Source organism: Galleria mellonella, unplaced genomic scaffold (genome assembly GCF_026898425.1).
Source record: "Galleria mellonella isolate WM207_F2 unplaced genomic scaffold, CSIRO_AGI_GalMel_v1 utg146, whole genome shotgun sequence".
In the NCBI taxonomy this organism is placed as follows: domain Eukaryota; kingdom Metazoa; phylum Arthropoda; class Insecta; order Lepidoptera; family Pyralidae; genus Galleria; species Galleria mellonella.
Window position 1 is genome coordinate 4,607,271 of NW_026441999.1, and position 20,566 is coordinate 4,627,836.

Consider the following 20,566-nt stretch of genomic DNA (forward strand, 5'->3'; position numbering starts at 1 on the left):
TTACCAGAGCTCAAAACGTCTGACCAGTCTGTTTCGTTAAGATCACTTTCAAATGCCTCAAAATTTAACTTCCTAACCAATCGCTTACGCCTCGAAATCCTTGGAGTTTCCGAGATGCCAACCATAACCATTTCATGATCAGTTATGGATGTTTTACATACTGCACCAACTCCAGTTACCTTAGAACCAAGAAGAATGTGATCAAGACATGCAACACCTCTGGTAGGAACATTAATAGCTGGTTTTAAACCAAACGATGCTGTGAGACATAGGTATTTTGTTACATCATCTCCATTCTTCAGGATGTCAACATTCAGGTCTCCTATTAACATAACCTCTGAATCACGAGAGTTATTAACAATGTATGATTCTAAAGAATTACAGAAATTATCTATATTTCTGAAAGAGGGGGAGCGATAAATTCCAAGAACAGTGCGATGGTTTGGAAACGTCAAAGCTAGACAATCAGCATCCTCTATATCTGGTTCAAATACTTGTACTCTCCACTCTTCCTTAATATATACAACAACACCTCCAGCTTGATTATTGATATTTCTAGAATAAAAACTTGAGTAACCAGGGATGCTTCGTATTATAGAACATACACCTAAATGGCACTCTGTGAGAACAATAATGTCAAATTCAATGTCTAATCTTTTTAGAGCCACGTAGAAAGAATCAAAATTCCGTTGAATACTTCTTATATTGAAATTAAGAACTTTGAAGCCGTAATTATGCCGATAAATGTTCTTACATGATTCGAGATTGTGGAATAAGTGACATGGTACATTTAAGATTTCGTCAACTTCTGCTTCAATTCCTATGGTGGTTGTTTATTATGATTTATATAATATGAAGTAAAAAAACAGCATATAGTTTGTGTCACTTTACGTCCACTCATAAATGTTATTATACTGATGTCCGCACAATACGCATAACCAAAATATATTAGTGCATGTAAATATTGCAAATTACATAAAATAAAATAAATACAATAAACAGTAAAGCACATATCAACACAAAGCACATAATTATACATATCATCAAAACTAATCATATTTCCAAGTAACAATAAAGTAAATGTTTTTATAATACTTATTAACATTGTAAAAAATAGTAAAATCAATATATATATTAGAACAAACATGCTATTAGTAAAAAATAATGAAAAGGATTTATTTACGCTATTAAGCATACAATGAATGATTACATTAATTATTCTCCGGAACGGCAAGTTTTTCTGCCATTTCAGCTTGTGATCGAATTTGTATTGCCGAACTGCCCTCCCGTTTTCGTATGAATACGTTGCCATTTTGAGTCCAACAGTATTTGTATCCAGCATTGCTTGCCCGACTTCGTGATTCGCGAAATAACTTACGTTTTTCGCTGGTTAAACGTTCATTAATAAAGATCTTCTGCACATCTGCTTTAATAGGCAAGTCCTGTGTCGACAAGTTCTTTCGCGATTTTCCTGCTCTAAGAATTTCGTCGCGCTTCCCCCTTCTAACACACCTAATAACAATTGGTCTTGGCAATGATTTCCCTGTACCTGGAGCGCGCTTTAATCCAACTCTGGTCACCCAATCAACATCCGTTTCATTCAAAACAACTCCAATTTTCGTAGCAAGGACTGTTGCTATTTGCGACAAGTTTTCACTAGAAGTTTCGGGGATACCTACTAGTTCTATCTCATTGCGCAATGCGGCCTGTGCTTGATTACTAAGCTGATCTTGGAGCGTGTGTACCTGACATTGCAATGATGCCACTTCAGCCTCACGCTCCTCTAATAATTTTAAACGTTGATCAGTTCGTGTCATATGATTTTCTACTTCGGATAGCCTTTCACAACATTGGGTGAGTGCCGAAAATATTTCAGTTACTTTGTCTGTGAGTTGTGATACATCTTGCCTCAAGAATCGAATTTCAGCAATTAAAGATCCCAAACTACTATTCTCCAGTTCTGGTGATTTTTCAATGGACGTGCTAGCTTTATTTTTATTACGTATGGTAACATTCACGCTCGTAGAGGAGGCCTTAACCGGTGTCTCAGTGTTATCGCCTCCTTTTTTCAAACTGCAACGACATTTTTGACACACCCATTTACGCACGTCTTCTGGAGGGGATGGTCCTATACATAAGTCACGGTGAAACGGCACTTTACAAGAATCTATGCAACATTTTATGTAATTTTTGTCTATTATATCCTTTAGGCAGGCCCCACATTGCAACCCATTTTTAGAGGACATTTCTAAAATATATGTATATCACACCAATAATTTATCTATCAGAAATGAACTATGAACTGAACATACACAAATCCTACAATCCACAAAAAGACAGAGCCAGTAGACAGGTTTGAAACATGGACCTTTCAAAGTCAAGTCGTAACTCTCCTCACTGCGCCACCAATTTCTACAGGTCGTAAACGAAATTGTCGATCGTATACTGTGCGTCAGGTTTTTTTTTTTTTTTTTTTTTTTTTTTTTTTTTTTTTTTTTTTTTTTTCTGTGGGTAGTTTTTAATTTTGTTGATATTGTCTCACCAACAATAATCACTGCAGCCAATTCAACGTACACCAGTCACGGGAATGTTTTATCTTATTTTGTTAAATTTAGATCAAAAGGTTATTCGGTTTGTTATATTTTTTTGTGGTCGTTTCACTACACAACCTATGACACAACTCCGGTATGTAAACAGTAACTTTAGATAATTTTTTCGAATTTAATTACGTAGATCAGCAATAACGTGTCTTCACTAGTCAAGAGCTAGCGACTCACTGTACTTACATATAAAAAAATCGATTTCAATTATTCTTTTTTCAATAAATAGTATTTACTACAGTATTATAATAGACATGATTGAAAAATCTATTTTTTTTTTAATTATTACATTTTTTTTTTTTTAAATAAAAAAAGCTGCTGGTTTATATTTTATCGAAATTATTACTATTGAGTAAGTTTTAAAAATTGAATTATCAAAATACACTTACAATTTACTAAGAATTTGTATGAAATACAAGAAAACAAAATAGATTTAATTGAGACAATGTCGTATTTACATTATGATAGTAATAATGAAAAGTGTTTGTAAATACTAAATTGAGTGGCACTTAGAAGCCGTACGGTTTACTGTTATGGTTACTGTAAGATTGTAAAACGCCACTTATTTGCTCAATTAATGGGTACTAATCATAGTTCCTGAACGTTAACTGGGAACGGGGAACGTTTATACTCTCGTTAAGTCGTAATTAAATGAGTGTACGTTTAAATAATAAAAGTTATGTTGCTTAGTGTTACACTGTAATGAAACAAAATCTTTAGATTCTACTAATATTTGTTTATGTGAGTATGTGTGTATGTGCGTGCATGCGTGCGTGCATGCGTGCGTGCGTGCGTGTGTGCGTGCGAGCGAGCGAGCGTGCGTGGGTGCGTATGTTCGAGTGTGCGTTCGTGCATGAATTCGTGTGTACGCGCGCGTTTTTGTGTGTGTATGTATATTTTAATATCTATTATATATATAGCGTCACCTACACTTCGTCTTTTTACTCAATGTCCTCTACCTAAACAAAGATAGATTTCTTAGCAGTAATGTCGCCTTTTCTATCGCTTGTCATTAAATTTTACTGTATTTGTTATTTTAATAAACGGTAAAACAAAGTGTAAATAAATAAATTAATAATATAATAAACGTGAAAGTTTGTAAAGACGTTTGTGTGTTTGATACTCAATTATCCTCAAAAGATAAAATAAAATACTAGTTGTATTCCACGGCTTCACCTGTCTAAAATACAATGTATTATATTCCGACTTAACACATAAGTTACTTTACGAGTATACGCTAATTGCTTAGGACTAGTGCAAGTGAAGAGAGTGATTAGAGATGATAGAGTGAGATCCTACAAAGAGAGAATCTAGTATAACGGCATACAAGCTGACAGCCCACCTGGTGGAAAGTGGTAACCGTCGCCTATAGCCCGTTTAACAAACTGTAAAATTTATGATATTTGGAGAACCAAATTTCACGGAATAATCCGAAATACAAAATGTTGTTTTCTTTATATTCTTTTCCCGGAATGCATGTGTCTCTTTTTTACGTTGTCTCGGGAGAAAAAAAAATACATGAAATTTGCAAATTCTTCGTTACAACCAAAACATCCAGCATAAACAAACGAATATAAACATCCCTCACTCAAACGTATGCCGGAATTCGGTATAATACTGAAATAATAATAATAAATACAAAATTATTCGTTCTTCAATATTTGTTTATTTGTACATACCGTTACATAAATAAATAAAATATATTACGTTATAAGTCAATTGTTAGTCGATAAATGGACAGACGTAGCGTCAGAATAGAATAGAAATATTTTCTATTCAAATAAACTTGTTTACTAGCTTTTTTTAATTAGTCATTTTTTATGATTCTACTGCTGAGTTCGGAATGTTGTTGATGTTATGTGAAGGACCCGCATGAAACTCAACAGTCACTCTTTTAAATTTATTTTAGAATAAGATAATTTTACATTTTTGTAGATATTAATTAATCAATCATTTATTTGCATAAACATTTATAAGTTTAACGCATCAACATAGGTACAGTTACAAGTTTAACTTAAATAAGTCATATTCTGACTATAATTAGAATTGCGTATTTATTTATTTATTTAGGCACAGCAACACCAGAGGGAGACTTTGTGCAAAAGTCGATTGCTTGGGTACCTCTGTCCCATTCGTGTTTCAACCGTAAAGCAGTTGTATTTGCATGGCTGTGTTTCGGTTTGAAGAATGGGATATGGCGTGAATTTACAGGGTACAGAGGAATAACATTTGAGTCCTCAGGAATGGCAATAGGCAACGGTTACCACTTTCCATCAGGTGAGCCGTCAGCTTGTTTGCCATTCTAAGTTGTATAAAAAAACAGCAATATAATTCACATTACGTTGACTATAATAAGCTTTATAACTAAGTAATTGTTTTAAAATTGTACACCGTTAATTGCTACGCACAGCGTTAGCTTATACTAGTTTCAATATATACAATAACTATTGAAAATGAGAACGATTATATATTAATGTATATGTATATAATACAATGTGTAATATATAAGTAAACAAATCAAACTAGTCCAAACAAGCAGTACCTGTTCGCAAGTATGACGAATAAACCAGTCGTAATTTTTTTTTTATTTATTTATTCATTAGTACAAATATGTGTACATGGCGGACTTAATGCTAAAAGCATTCTCTCCCAGTCAACCATAGGGAAGTGTCAGAATACTCGAATGCGGTACTACTAATTAGTCATTCGTTAATTTAATATAATTACTAGGTAAATGAGCTTCTTCTACATTTTTTAATACAAATTTGAACAACATACAAACTAACTATGAAAGTATATCTGTAGCCTATAGACATAAGCAGTACTATACACATTTTAGAATACACTATGATGCCCCTGATAACTATTATGCTTTGTCATTTTTAGGGATAAAAATGCTATACTTGTATCTTGTACTCTACTATACTGTCATATCTCACCCTTCAAACCGCAGCCATGATGCTTTTACCGCGTTTTTTAATTATTTAAGTATTAATATATATGTGGACGTTAAATATGTAAAAATACATATCAGGGTTATTATGTCTTTTATTAATAATGACAACTGTAAATGAAGTGAGCTCACACACATATAATTTATTTTAATATTTATTTATTTATTTTACTCAATAAGTTATTAATTATTTATAATTAAATAAATAAATAAATAATCTTAGGATATATTTCATAAATATAAATATGCAAAGTAGTAAACAATTTATATTACTTATTTAATCATTTAAACTTTAATGTACAGTAAAATTCTATGTGCATTTGGCGGATTTAACACCGGACGGTATTCTCTACTAGTTAATTTATTTAATAAGATAAATCATAAATAATTATGATTTTATTTTTATTTTAATATTATATTTATGTTACGTTGAACAACAATTAATAGATAAAATACATCTATTTCCAATACTTAGCCATAGAAAGTCTATGCCACATCCGTTTACTTTATATCTTCACCCTTTACTAACAACATGACCATATGGCCACGTATGGGACAAATGTTATTTTAACACGTACTTTTTGTAATTACACACTTCTCTTAATTGTGAGATCTGGTGGCAATATGGTGGTTTTACTGAGAAATGGTATGTTATATTAAAAGTAAACTAAATAAGCATAGAAGGGAGGATAGACTGTTTTTTTTTAATAGATAATAATGAAATGGTAACCCTGTCTGCGCTACCGATATACGCTGGCAGAGCACCAGTGAGGGATGATAGGCGAGGATGAAAAGGCAAGTCAGTTAGCCCATCATGATGAATACACTTGGAAGTCAGCACGATGGTTTACAGGAGCGACCACGTGGAGTGACCTGACAGAGTATATTGCTAGCAACGGGGCTGATAGACCGCATTACAAAAATCCCTCCCTTCCTTTCTCGTGGATATTGTAAGAGACGACTAAGGAAATTTATGGTCAAAAGATGGTCGGACGTCCCCCTTAAAACGTCACTGAAAGTCTAACTGCGGTTGCTAACCCGTCTGCCAAGCGTGGCAACTACTGCCAAAACTCCCATTAAGAGGAAGGAAATATTTAACAATGGATAGTTACCAGCTGAAATAATAATAAAAATTGTACATACAATAAATCTAATGCTACATTACATTTATATATTTTTAGCATGAAAACATATTGAAGACTTACTCACCGGTATAAAATTATTCACTTACGCATACAAAATACTGTTGCTAAGAAAAAAACATTTAGCTTTTAGCAAAAACATATATTTAACATTTTGTATCATTGCTTTCTTTAGAGACTCTGCTAATAAAAACACAGAAAGGTAGAAAAATTTAAGAACAACAAATAATTTATAAAACAAAGTGTATACTTATTATGTATATTATGTGTAAAACTTTCACCTTTATAGGGTCATATAGGTAAAAGGGAAGACTGACTAACTGAATTATGAATGTTTTTTTTTTTTTATTTAATTTCAATTATATATTTAATTTTCAATTATTTACTACATTATACAATAAATCACTACTAGTACCAAGTGCACACTTTGGTCATGCAATAAGCAGTCAATAAAGCTATTTTCAAAGAGATCTCACGCCGGTTGGTGGAAACCTCTGGTGACCAGAAGGCTGGCCTATACTTTGGTCAACGCATTTCCATTGCTATTCAGCGTGGAAATGCAGCAAGTATCCTAGGCACCCTACCAGCTGGCAGCGATCTCAAAGAAATTTTTTATCTTTAAATATATATATTTTTAAATTTTTTAATGTTATATTGGATTAAGTAATATTTTGTTATTATTTCTTCTTGTAAATAAATTTATGTTTCCTATATATACATATATAGTATAAATATACAACAATATTTATTGTCAATGTCATAATGAAATGTCAACTTAAAATGTCAAAACAGAATTACGCATTCCGCGTGTTCTTCAAAGATTTCTATAAAGCTATTATAAATAATAAAAATAATAGAAATGTCAAATCAAATTAAAAATACAATTTAAATTTCAAACTAAGACAATGTCACAACATTAATATATACATTTATAGCTTATAAAAATTCATTAATATTGTAAAAATTATTTTCTATTAACCATGTTTTCAGTTTTCATTTAAAATAATTTAACGGCATTTCTCTTATTTTTTTCGGTATTTTATTATAAATTCGAGTAGCCATTACACCGCAATGTCATTGATGCAGCGTTGACTTACAAGTGGGTAGTTTCAGTTTTGTGGGGTCTCTGGGTGTGAATTTATTATATTCTGTCATTGTTGTAAATAAATACAAATGTTTTTTTACAAATATTCCTACCTCATAAATATACATTGAACATATATACACGATTTTGTAATACTATAAGATTGACATAAACACTCCACATGTATTACAGTTGTATGTGTTATACTTACATATATAATGCACATATATATGTTTTTAGATGTATAATGCAGCTGTATTAGTACTTATATCTATGCAATCATTAAAGAGACTCCAAATTTGTCAAATATTAAACATATTGCCAGTATTATGGTGAACACACTGAAATAGCTTACTGTATGCTTCAAACGAAAACAGCATGAAAGCATTCTATAGAAACTGCATGCTCGGTACATGAAAGGAATGCTAATATAACTAAGAAATAACTTCAACCGTTAAGTATTCAAATATAGAACTGAAAGCGAACTAGAAACTACACAATACACTCGCTTCAGGTACAAATGTTTTACTTTTGTTACCATTCTATTCTAAATTTATTCGAACGTTGAACTTTCTGGCTGAAAAGCGAGTTTTATTATAAAACAATGTGACCACAGCTACTGTTAAAACTACTATTTTCATTTGCTACTAATTAACATTATGTTTGTTTATTGTTCAGCAAATAATACTGAGCATTTTGTAGTGGAATGTAGTATTAAGACATCGCTGTCTAGGCAGTACGGGTTATGCTCTTTGCCTGTCGCATTTTAAGGAATTTATAATAATAACAAACTATTTATTTTATTAAATTTCAATTTCTTTATGACTGAAATTAATAATACTTTAATGCTTTTAAATATTAATTTAATAACTTTGCTGTAATTATTTATTAAATACGATTATGTAATTTTCTTCTATACTAAAACCACTGACATTTTTTACACGAACCCCGTCATTTATACCAATTTTTATTGATCAATAAAATAAAAAAAAAATATTAACTCATTCAACCCGCCAGGCAAGCGTGACAACTACCGGCAAACCTCTCCTTACGGGGAAAGCATATATATGTTCAACAGCACACAGTTAACGGCTGAAAGATTTACTTATCACAAAATGCTGAAAGCTGTAATATAAAAATATAAATTCCAGGTGTATTCTTAAATATAAATTCTATACCGCTGGGGTTTATTTTGCCATTTATCGTCCTTACGAGTAATATTTGTAAAAAAAAATAACAATAATATAATGTATTTGTAAGAATCTGATGTCATTAAGGCATAAGATAATCAAATAAATCAACAAACAAACACACTTTTGAATTTATAACATTAATAAATACATTGACAAACATTGTGTTGTTTGAATTAACATGCAATTACATATTATAATACATATAATTTTAGCGACATGTATTTTTGTTGAAAATGGCAAAATAAATAAAAAATTCAACACTTAACTCTATTGTTAACTAAATTATTTTAGAGAAGCCAGTAGACAGTATACGGTAGATTTGGCTTTATTTTTAGCACCTCTCGAATAATTTGACGTGGTGATGTATTGATGGTAAGTTCGCGTATTTTAAGAGAAAGAGGGTTTACACCTGGACTTTATAAATAGAATGTTGTATGGGAGTTAAGAGGCCTCCATAGGAATGTTTAATTACAAATCTCTTACGAAATTTTGTGTTTTATGGGCCAATTTCTAAAGTGAACTCTAGATATTTTACGTATATGTACACCATTTTGTTTTAAATAAAATTCTTCATCATTATCTCTTTACACATTGTAAAAAAAAACATCAACTACAATCGTGACAAAACTATTTCTTCTAACTTGAAAACTACAGAACTGATTTTTATAAATGATTTTTATAATGTATTAAAAATTACTTAAAATATAAACCATAATTTTATATGATATTTTGACATAAAGAATATTGTAATTTGGAAAATGTTTGGACTGTATAATTATAATATAATGTAGACTTAAAACCATTTTAACATTTGCATACCTCTGCAGGGTGCTTGCTGCATGTTATGTGCCTGTATATGTATGTAACTTTTTATTGTACCATGTAGCAAGCGAATAAATATGATTTGATTTGATTTGATAAGACTTCTACATAACCAAACTGTATGTATATTCTTTCAGATAAAAAAAGAATTTTCTAAATAAATTCACAAGTAACGGAGTTACGAGGTAATAACATAAACATAAAAGACTTTAAACGAATTGAGAACCTCCTGTCTTTGATGTCGGTTAAAAATATATATAAAAAACAAACATTTATATATGTGATTATAGATATTTGGTGAGGAGAAATCCACCGCTTATTATTTACCCATGGAAAAATATTTATCACGTTTGGCAGTACTATAATTATTATGTTATTAACAATGTCCAGATAGGATCGCTATTACAATCTACCATACAGACAGCCGTCGCTTGGATAATAACATGGTAAACCGTTCAAATACGGCCATTTAGTAATACATTAAATATTTGTTTATACACACATCGGCATCCTTACTAATATAGACTAGTTTTTACCCACGACTTCGTCCATTAGACCGAGATATGCTCACTGATCGGAATAAAAAAGCTTACAACCTTCTATTACCTACCCTTCAAACCGAAACACAGCGTTAAATCTGAAACGTAACTGTAAGTTTGTACGAGATATTAATATTAAAATATTAATTCAATTTCAGGACTTACTTCTACTAAATATTCTGGTGATTTTCCTTCAAATAGTTAATACAAATATTGGTTACTCATTAAATATGGTATGCCACCGATTTGAGGAAGTGATGATTTGTGAATTTGACTAACAATCATTATTATTTATATCACAATACGTATCACCATTTTATAATAGATCTGCAGTTTTATTTTAAAAGTATTATCGATAATATTTGACGTAGGTATGAGTAATATCGGTTCTGCTCTTATCTAAATTAGGCATAGGCAATAATGATTTTGATCCGATATCTATATATTGGGTTTGTCTGGACATTGATGACGGAAATATGTCAACATCTATTTCGATAAAAGTCTGTTATCCGATATTATTTTTTGGATAACAGACTTTTAACATATTCATTATTGGATCAGTAGATAGATATTATAAGTTAAATATATAGATATTGCTATATGTTTCTCTAATCTAGACATATATTAGAGTTCTCTAGACAATTATAACCAAAAATTACCTTCACTCGAAGACACACACCCATATCGGTCGATATTTAATATTACTGATATTGAGCCCATATACAGATATTGTAACTACAATATATTGTTATTAATATATATCCCCCCCCTCCCAAATTTGACGTCTGTTCCTTGTGATTCCGATTTGATTATAGTTCAATTGCGTCAAAGTCATCCCATTGTTGTTTTGACATCTATTAAATAGGATCCTAATTCGATTGCGTCGAAGTAACTCCACTGAAATTTGACGCTCATTCAATCATTTTTCTATTTGATCCCAATTCGCGTGAATCAATGTTATGCTTCTGATTTTTTATGGCTATTCGACGAGATTCGTATTTGTTACTAATTCGATTACATCAAGTTACCCCGTTGATATTAGATATATACTCGATGTGATTTCAATTTGATCCCAATTTGATTCGTTAAACTTCACTGAAAGGTTTTTAACGTCTATTCGATACAATTCCGATCTGATCCTAATTTGATTACGTCAGTCGCCATGTTTAACATTTGACATCTATTCGATATAATTCCGATTAGCTCCCAATTCGAATGCGTCAAAGCCATTCCTTTTAGATGTAATGCCTATTTGATTTAATGCAAAGTAAATATTTTTTTTTTATTGTGGTACATTTACCTAACTTAAAATTCATCGTTTTTTTTTTATTAAGAGAGAGAGAGAAAAAAAAAAAAAGAATTTGATGTATTTTCCATTTATCCCAATTCCCAATTCGATTGCATCCGTAGTCACTCCGACGCATATAGGATCTATTTAGTTGTATCATATTTAATGTTTATTAGTAGTGATTCCGAAAGGAATTCAATTTGATTACGCCAATTTTACCTTTATTTTTTACCTCGCTAACAGCTGATATTTGATGTTTATTCGATATGATTTCTATTTGATCCCAAATCGACTGCGTCAAAAGTTACTTTGGTGACATCTGAAACTTATTTAATTGCGCTCATCCAATTCAATTGTGTCAGTCACCCTGGTGACATTTGAAGTCTATTAGATGATATATCAATTTGATCCCAATTCGATTGCGTCAATTCATATTGTTGATTACCCAAAATTTAATTCTTCAGTTCAAAAGTTTTTTTTTATCTACGCACAATATTTTAGCCCATTTTAGTTTTAATATATATTTTATTTATAGAACGTGATAACATTTAAAAAGGAAATGAGAAAATCGAAATAGGTTGCGTTCGATTTCATAATTTTAGGTGATGTGCGTCATCTAGTTGAAACTCAGTAGGTATGAATGAATGAACTTCATTTGTGATAGTACCCAATTATTACAAGAATCTAAATAAGTTAATAGCTTGGTCCTTAAGAGTGATATTGTTTGTCCTCGTACCTATTTTTGCTTACACATTTGTAATCTGATATAATTCAACAAGTATATAAATATGGTCTTGTAATCATTTAAAGGAAATAATGAAGAATATTATTTTTTATAACTATGGACGCAAATAGTACTTACAATATTTGATTCAGTTCTATTCGAATTAGACCAAATCGTCCTGCTTTTGAAGTAATATAGTCTAATATCATGCCCTACTTGAAAGCGGTCCAGGCCCATCAGTGGGCCGTCAATGGGTATTTAAAATCTATAAAAAAACATCCTAAAAACTGGCACAATATTTTTGAAGCGGATCACTCACCACAATGTTGTCGAGACCGAAAAAAATCCATAAAAAAATAAACACTCCGTAATTCGAAATTCAAACACTTTCGGCCATTTTCGAACAATGGGGGCCGGATTTGGTTTTTCGAAGTGCGCGGCGCGCGCTTTCGCGTCGGTGGGCAGCGAACACACTGGGCGCGTACAGAGTTGAGTATCTCTTATTTTTAGAATACGCCCCCTTATTGAAAATTCTCATATGCTGGCCACTAAAAGAGGGTAACACGTGGTTGTATCCGGTACATGGGAGAACAAGATCAGACTTGTACACTATGCTTTTAGTTCTCATGAGGATGAGTCACGTTAGAGTAACCATACGATATCAAGTACAGGATTGGGAATTCCATAATTATTAGTCATTTGAATTGAAGTACCACATGTTTAGATTTGCCTGTTGATCTTGCATGCTCTGAATATATACTGATATAAATATTCTATTTAAAAAGACCACATAACAAAGCATACAGGGGGGAAAGGGATTGTCTGTCAGTAATGGTTAAACTATTTAGCAATGTACTCTATCAGGCCGATCTCCACACGGTTCTCGCTGGAAACCGGCATGGTTAATTTTTGTTGAATTCATAAGCCAGTTGATCTGCTTCTATCCTTACCTATCATCTCTCACTGGTTAGTCTAGGGAAAACCACGGTAGGAAGCTAACTCCACAATCGGAGCGTTCGCGAGAGAAAATTCCTTTAAAATCGCACATTTAGGTTCAAGCGTGTAAGGATGAAATTCCTGGCGATGGTATGATGATAAAAAATGATGATAACACATGACCGGTATTATGGGCGTCACAGTTTATACAATGATGTCCATGCTGCTACCGATAGGTGACAGTTACCATTTTCCATCACATAGGTCCTCAGTCCTTTGTCATTCGGAGTTGCATGAAAAATTTAATAGAACATGTTATGTGGTTTGTGATAACGCGCACAATTTTGTCTTTTTTTAATGGATGATAATGGTATTGTACCACGCTTGCGTTAACGGTATACTCAGGCGGGGCACCAGTGAAGGATGACATGTGAGGATGAGAAAGGCATGTCAGTTAGCCCACCGTGATGAAAACACCTGGAATTCAGTACAATAGTTTCCAGGGGGACCACGTGGAGATCGACCTGACAGGATATATTGTTGGAAATGGAACCGCTGGCATACTCGCATTACTAACAATCCCTTCCCCCCCCCCCCCTCACAGTTTTGTTGCAAGAATCCACGTGGGATGTACACGTATTGTTGAGAAATCAATTACATACATACATATACAATATACATACATCTTCATTATAGTTTTATAATGGTATCGTTAATGGCGACCCAGCATGTGGTTAAATTTTAATATACGCTTGACTCATCAATTGTCATTGTTATTAATAATATGGGAACACACATGTTATATCCTATCCTGGATGGCATAGACATCATTAGCCTTTTTTTATACAACTTAGAATGGCAAACAAGTTGACAGCCCACCTGATGGAAAGTGGTAACCGTCGTCTATAGACATGAGCAGTACCTATCATGGACATAACAGAGTACACTGTTTCGCCCATGATACCCCCCCATGTGTTGCCATTCCTGAGGACTCAGGTGTTATTCCTCTGTACCCTGTAAATTCACGCCCTAACCCACCCTTTAAACCGAAACACAGCCATGCAAACACAACTACTTCACGGTTCGCCTCCTAATATTGTTTTAAGAAGTGTTCCATGGATCAAGAAATCTTACTAATCTTCTCTTATAATATTACTTCTCTTAAAATTGTAACTAGACATTGTCTATAGATATACAGATAGATACTCTTTATTGTTTCCTCCGTAAGATTACAATAGTAAAATTATTATAAATACAAATAATTACAAAAATATATTATACTAAAAAAATAAAGGCGGCCTTATCACTAAGAACGACGTCTTCCAGGTAACCTTTGTACATGTATGTACATGGGAGATATTTAAGAAAAAATATATTTTTCTTAAATATCTCCCATATGTTTTGGCATCTATTAGTTTTACAGATAGCAGGGTATCATTTTTTCTTATACATCTCCCATGCAGAGATATCGTCTAATTAGAATTTTATTATATAAGTAAGATAAGAATTGAAAGTGAGTTTGTTTGTCTGTTACCTTTTAGCATTTTAACTAATCAATTTATTTATTTTTTTTGGAATAGAAAAGGATGTACTATACTTTTTCTCCAGATCAGTATGCCCACTGATCCCAATCACGCGGACAAAGTCGCAGGTAAACGTTAGTGAAGTTGTCACAAAATTTTGAGCTACAATAACGCACTGCGTCTGTATATTTTTTCTTTTTTGTTATTTTTCAATCCATGTGTTTTTGGTGCCACACAAACATTTAATGCCACTCTTTTAGAAGATGCCAGTATAAAATATGAAAACACAATGAAATTTAAGTTCTTTGATAGTAGAAAAAGAAAATTTCAAAGCAAGGTATTTGCATTTTTTTTCATTGTGTTTGTTGAAAAATGTTAATATTTTTAGATTCCCTATTGTAAAAGTAAATTTGTTCAATTTCATATTAGAAATGAAAAAAATAAAATATATTCTTGTATATACAAGAACGTATTATAAGTACTTTCAATTGTGTGCACATTATATTATCTCGTAATATCGTTTTTAAATAAATGTGTAAATTATATATCCTGCTATTATTAATAATAGCTCCACAGATATTAAATTCCAATTTTAGGTACGCATTGAAATTTTTTCCTTAATATTTTCTCAGAAAGAAAAATAAGTATAATATTTAAAATTAATGTTGACCAAATTTAGAATACAACATTGTTTCCATCGTTTTTATATTAGACACAAGAATGAATTTCATTTTAAAAATAATACTTTTCATAAAAAATTATCTTTAAGTATGAAAAGGAAATTAAAAAATATTATTTTAAGAATCGATAATAAAAATAAGAAGGCATCTATGTAAATTTACATATAAAATCTAATATAACACTGAGTTATGAATCAATGGGACTAGACTAGACTGGTTGACTGGTAGAGAATTCCTATAGTAGGAGGTCAACCGTTCAATCAACTATTAATCCAGTCGATCGTGCCAAGGCAAAAAATATAATATTTTGCTAATCTAGCGGAAGATGCTCAGACGCAATGCTCACACTAACATAAATAAGTAGTTACTAATAATAATTTTTAGTTATATATTTTCACTCTTAATAAAATAAAAAATACTACATAATTGTGTACTGAACTGTTGTTTCATTAGATTTCAAGAAGTACGTTATTGGTAGATTGAACAAGGTTTCGTCAGTAAACAGTAGATCTTGGGTCTATTCAAGTCGGGCACCACTGGCCTAGTATTAAGTCCACCTTTTGTACCACACTTGTCCACTGCTGACCATAGGCCTTCCCCACAGACTGCTATAAGGAAAGGTACTACATTATATTGGTCAATAAAGTTTAGATAAATAAAAAATCCTATTGCGAATTAATTTTTAAACTGTCTTTCTCATAGATATTTCAATACAGGAGATGGATAATATTGGGCATTTTGTACGGAGGCCGGATGTCGCCGCTCATCAGTCGTATGACAGCTGTCAACTTGACACATTCCTGTAATCTAGGGATTAGATAGCATTGGTATTAATCTACAACTCGATATCGATATACATTATCCCTAGAAAATTCTTATTAACAGGATTTTCCATTATATTTCCAAAATGTAATCTACTTTAATAATGTTTTTAAGTACGAGCGTCTAAGTTCGGAAAGATATTAATATCGAATTTGACTTAACTATAAATATCGACAAATGTTTCGAACGCTATTACGTCAATCACTAAACTCGGTATTAGAACAATTTCAGAATTTAAATATGGAATACTGTTTTTAATTCATTTTAAAATAGAATCTACTAATCTTAGCGATAAGGCCGCCTTTTGTATCATTTCTCATTACAATTACATATATTTACTATCTTATAAATAAACTAGCTGACTCGGCAAACGTTGTTTTACCATATACATTGCGAAATATAAAAATCGCGATTAAAAAACAGGAGTTGATTGTAAAATTTGAGGTTGTATGTATTTTTTAATGCTAAATCATAATAAAATAAAAATGGATAAATTTGTCAAAAAATAAAAAAAAAATTTTTGGGAGGGTCACCCTTATCATTGAGGGGTATGAAAAATAGATGTTGGCCGATTCTCAGACCTACCCGATATGCACACAAAATTTCATAAAAATCGGTAAAGCCGTTTCGGAGGAGTTTGGTAACAAACACCGTGACACGAGAATTTTATATATAAGATAAATCTAGTGTAGAATTTTGAATTCATCGGTGGTATGGGATTCCCCGTGTTTTGTAAATTTTGTATAGAAACCGGTTTAAGCACACTTTCACAGAAATGGCAGGCATTTTAGAAATGTTATGAAGCTTCTCAGACGACCTTCGTGGAAAGTAGCTGGTGTGTGTATGCGAAAAGGTCAATTCGTTCCTACATAAGCATTAAGCGTAGCACGTTATTAGCTATCTCTATACATACATATATATGATTAGCACTAATACCACATATACTGAAAATTTGTAACAGTTGTTAAGAAGCAAAGTTTAGAATTTCTTTTTATGCGACATAGAAATGGCAAACAAGCTGACGGCCCACTTAATGGAAAGTGGTAACCGTCACCTATAGACATGAGCAGTACCATGGACATAACATAGTATACTATTTCGCCCATGATACCGGGGGGTATCATGGGTACGCATGGGGATGCGTTGCTATTCCTGAGGACTTAGGTGTTATTAATCTATACCCTGTGAATTCACTCCCATATCCCACCCTAAAAACCGAATTACAGTTATGCAAACACAAGTGCTTCACAGTAAAAACACGAATGAGACAGAGGTGCCCAAGCAAACGACTTTTGTACAAAGTCTCCCTCTGGTAAGTCTTATGTATTTTTAACTAAAAGTGTTTGTTTGTAACCTTTTTTTAAATCCCGTCGCGACTAATTGACATTTCTTGCATATCTGATGTATATTTTTAGAATTCAGTTTATATTTCAGTTTGTATCCGCCCGCCCGCCATAGTCTTGAGCGGAAGACGCAAAATGGACAAAAAGCCATCCCGACTTTCGCATCTCTTTCGTACGTACTTCTGTCTTACTCTAACACCCATAAATCGTTTACAACTGAGCTTTACAATATTTAACCTCTTTTGTACTATTATTTTTAAGCGACTTATAAAACAAAGAGGTTTTCAATTTGGGTGTATTTTGTGTATGTATACTCGTATATATTACCCAATACCTAAGACAATTTTAAGTCGATTTTATTTATTCTTTTTTACAATTATAATATGTTGATTTACATTTACAAAATCTTTATCTTTATCTTCGTAATAAAATTGTGTTCTCCATAAAAGTCCAACTTCAATCGTGTCAAAAACCTGCTTATTTTTATTTAAAAACTAAAATACTAATTAGATTTAGATAAAATTTCCATGGAACTAATCTAAAAATATTATTCGAGATAAAAAATCATTTTCCAAATTGGAATAATGAATAACGGAGTTATGAATTAACAAATATAAAAAAAATTACAATCGGATTTAAAAATCTACTTTTTTATGAAATATAAATTTATGAAATGAAAATAGAATTTGCTGTGCAAAAAAAGCAGCAACTTCAATCACGACACTAACTACAGATTATTCACTATTCTAATTTTAAAATAAATATTACGCTCTCCGATATGATTCATAGACACAATATGTTTATCTAAAATATTTGAATTTAGAATGCAGAATTGTGAATATATGAAATATGGATACGACAAGGATATAGCAACAACGTAATTGTGACAATGGGCTGGTTACATAGTCCGAAGAACCGACAATCGATGGGTAAGAAAGGTTCTTTAGTGGCGACACTGTACGGGCAAACTCAGTGTAGGGCAACTCCCATTAGACGACCTGGAGTGACGACCTCAAATGCAGGATAACGCTTGACGCCGCCGTCTAGTGTTATCTCATGCTCATGATAACGAACCTCTTTATTCATAAAAACTAAATCGCCGTATAAACCAAATCTACCTGCCTACCTAAAATATATATATTGAACAATTAGGGAACAACATAACCTTCAAGAAAAGAGCATATTCCTTTTTAAAAGGCCGGCAGCACACCTGCAATGCCGTAGGTGTTGTGGGTGATCATGGGCGGCGGTAGTCACTTACCATCAGGTGAGCCGCATGCTCGTTTGCCCCCTGTGTTGTAAAAAAAAAAAAAAAAAAAAATTTATCACTGTCTTGCAAATAGAAAAATTAGCGCACAAGAAAAAGACAAAACATTTCAATAATTAAAATATGTTCTTAAAATGCTTGATATTTTTATGAAAAAAGATGTCTTTTTTTAATGGATGATAATGGAATGGTATCCCCGTCTGCTTTAACGGTATACACTGGCGGGGCATCAGTGAGGGATGATAGCTAAGAATGAAACAGCAGGCCAGTTGGCCCATCATGATGAATACATCTGGAATTCAGCACAGTGGTTTCCAGGGGAGACCACGTGGAGATCGACCTGATATAGTACATTGCTAACAATGGGACTGGTAGGCATTGTAATCCATTCCCCCCTCAGAAGAAGGGGGTCGGTGTCTATTAATACTCGTAGATTTATTTCCTAGGAAAGAAATATTAGCGCATAACTCACGATGCCTTATGAGAAACCAAGAACCATATCTGGGGTCACACGAGTCAGTTCAGAAAAGTAAATTTTCCAAATTTGCCCGACCAGATTTCGATCTCGGGTCATCGTTCACAAAGTACCGTGCCTACCACCGCGCCACGGAGACTAGACCGTCGTCACGGTTCATTGAATGCGAGCATTTAAAAATTTCACTTCCACTATAAAAATTCATCTCGTTAAAACACGTAGCCACCTAAAATCCTCGTAAAAACACACCCTTTTTTAATTCTTGACGCATCCGGAAAATTTACCTTGAAAAAAGGGGTGCCAGCGTCTGAGCTGAGCGTTCTTTTGTACGCTTTCCCCGCCTCTCGCTAAATTTGTCCGCAGTGCAATCGTATGCATTTTTTTACACGCTGTCTCGACGGAGCACCACTGGGCTGTACAAACGAAAATGTGCTTTATTATCAACACAATACGATTTTAACCTAATATTGTAGTTATAAACTAAAATCCCCGTTACTGTATTATTTTTAGAGTTCAAATTCGATCTACACTAAACGAAGCATAGCTAAAGCACATGTTTTAGTTATCCATTTTGAATGCAATTTTGTTTAAGCGTTTAATTCAGTTACATTGGGATTTACAAGCTACTTTTGACGGCCCAGTGTTCAGCGATCCGATTTTATTTATTGTGTATTCAATAATTATTTTGTGAGCAGGAATTTATTGTTTACATTTGCAAAATAATTAACATGCTATTCATAAAAGTTACGCATAGGTACTAATAGATGTCGCTATCATGAGTTTTATTTTTAATGCATAGCAATGGAATGATAACCCTACCCGCGCTAATTGTATACGTTCGCGGGCATCAGTAAGGGGTCATCAACATCGTCATATCAGCCATTAACTATTTACTGCTGAATATAGAGCTCCCCTTATTAGGGGGTGTTGCCAGTAATTGCCATGCTTGACAGGCAGGTTGGCAACTGCACTTACACATTGGTGATGTTTAAGAAGGACGCTACTGCCCATCCTTCGATCATTAATTGAAGACAATTGCTGATAAAATGGACTGTCCCATCCTAAAATATTGGGTGGGACAAGTTATCAATGCAAGAGTGGTAACATAGATTAAGACAATTTATAACTAACAAAATGGACCTTATGTAGTCTATTTAAATAAATATTATTACGAG

General features: G+C 32.7%; 1 protein-coding gene across 4 annotated transcripts in view; it reads right to left on the reverse strand.

Annotated features, from left to right (window-relative positions):
- The window catches only part of LOC113515807 (irregular chiasm C-roughest protein-like), a 98,066-nt gene that overhangs the window by 45,028 nt on the left and 32,472 nt on the right, over positions 1-20,566 (reverse strand). The window contains exon 1 of one of the 4 annotated variants that reach the window (XM_052891932.1): positions 12,665-12,866. The exons of 1 other annotated variant lie outside the window; for it this stretch is intronic. The gene's annotated coding sequence lies outside the window, so the exon portion shown is untranslated. Of the gene's footprint in view, positions 1-12,483; positions 12,642-12,664; positions 12,867-20,566 lie in introns of those variants that run through there. 2 more of the 4 variants (XM_052891929.1, XM_052891931.1) reach the window with 2 other exon arrangements.